A 2,098-nucleotide genomic window follows, 5' to 3' on the forward strand; every position below is an offset into this window, starting at 1 on the left:
AGTAGTTATATACAGGGACAGTTCCAGGGTCAGTAGCTATATACAGGGTCAGTTCCAGGGTCAGTGGTTATATACAGGGTCAGTTCCAGGGTCAAATCAAATCAAATCAAATTTTATTTGTCACATACACATGGTTAGCAGATGTTAATGCGAGTGTAGCGAAATGCTTGTGCTTCTAGTTCCGACAATGCAGTAATAACGAACAAGTAATCTAACTAACAATTCCAAAAAAACTACTGTCTTATACACAGTGTAAGGGGATAAAGAATATGTACATGAGGATATATGAATGAGTGATGGTACAGAGCAGCATAGGCAAGATACAGTAGATGATATCGAGTACAGTATATACATATGAGATGAGTATGTAAACCAAGTGGCATAGTTAAAGTGGCTAGTGATACATGTATTACATAAGGATGCAGTCGATGATATAGAGTACAGTATCTACGTATGCATATGAGATGAATAATGTAGGGTAAGTAACATTATATAAGGTAGCATTGTTTAAAGTGGCTAGTGATATATTTACATCATTTCCCATCAATTCCCATTATTAAAGTGGCTGGAGTAGAGTCAGTGTCATTGACAGTGTGTTGGCAGTAGCCACTCAATGTTAGTGGTGGCTGTTTAACAGTCTGATGGCCTTGAGATAGAAGCTGTTTTTCAGTCTCTCGGTCCCAGCTTTGATGCACCTGTACTGACCTCGCCTTCTGGATGACAGCGGGGTGAACAGGCAGTGGCTCGGGTGGTTGATGTCCTTGATGATCTTTATGGCCTTCCTGTAGCATCGGGTGGTGTAGGTGTCCTGGAGGGCAGGTAGTTTGCCCCCGGTGATGCGTTGTGCAGACCTCACTACCCTCTGGAGAGCCTTACGGTTGAGGGCGGTGCAGTTGCCATACCAGGCGGTGATACAGCCCGCCAGGATGCTCTCGATTGTGCATCTGTATAAGTTTGTGAGTGCTTTTGGTGACAAGCCGAATTTCTTCAGCCTCCTGAGGTTGAAGAGGCGCTGCTGCGCCTTCCTCACGATGCTGTCTGTGTGAGTGGACCAATTCAGTTTGTCTGTGATGTGTATGCCGAGGAACTTAAACTTGCTACCCTCTCCACTACTGTTCCATCGATGTGGATGGGGGTGTTCCCTCTGCTGTTTCCTGAAGTCCACAATCATCTCCTTAGTTTTGTTGACGTTGAGTGTGAGGTTATTTTCCTGACACCACACTCCGAGGGCCCTCACCTCCTCCCTGTAGGCCGTCTCGTCGTTGTTGGTAATCAAGCCTACCACTGTTGTGTCGTCCGCAAACTTGATGATTGAGTTGGAGGCGTGCATGGCCACGCAGTCGTGGGTGAACAGGGAGTACAGGAGAGGGCTCAGAACGCACCCTTGTGGGGCCCCAGTGTTGAGGATCAGCGGGGAGGAGATGTTGTTGCCTACCCTCACCACCTGGGGCGGCCCGTCAGGAAGTCCAGAACCCAGTTGCACAGGGCGGGGTCGAGACCCAGGGTCTCGAGCTTGATGACGAGCTTGGAGGGTACTATGGTGTTGAATGCCGAGCTGTAGTCGATGAACAGCATTCTCACATAGGTATTCCTCTTTTCCAGATGGGTTAGGCAGTGTGCAGTGTGGTTGAGATTGCATCGTCTGTGGACCTATTTGGGCGGTAAGCAAATTGGAGTGGGTCTAGGGTGTCAGGTAGGGTGGAGGTGATATGGTCCTTGACTAGGCTCTCAAAGCACTTCATGATGACGGATGTGAGTGCCACGGGCGGTAGTCGTTTAGCTCAGTTACCTTAGCTTTCTTGGGAACAGGAACAATGGTGGCCCTCTTGAAGCATGTGGGAACAGCATACTGGTATAGGGATTGATTGAATATGTCCGTAAACACACCGGCCAGCTGGTCTGCGCATGCTCTGAGGGCGCGGCTGGGGATACCGTCTGGGCCTGCAGCCTTGCGAGGGTTAACACGTTTAAATGTCTTACTCACTTCGGCTGCAGTGAAGGAGAGACCGCATGTCAGTAGTTATATACAGGGGTCAGTAGTTATACACAGGGACATTAGTTATATACAGGGTCAGGAGTTATATACAGGGACAGTTCC

Source organism: Oncorhynchus tshawytscha, linkage group LG24, assembly GCF_018296145.1.
Source record: "Oncorhynchus tshawytscha isolate Ot180627B linkage group LG24, Otsh_v2.0, whole genome shotgun sequence".
Classification (NCBI taxonomy): domain Eukaryota; kingdom Metazoa; phylum Chordata; class Actinopteri; order Salmoniformes; family Salmonidae; genus Oncorhynchus; species Oncorhynchus tshawytscha.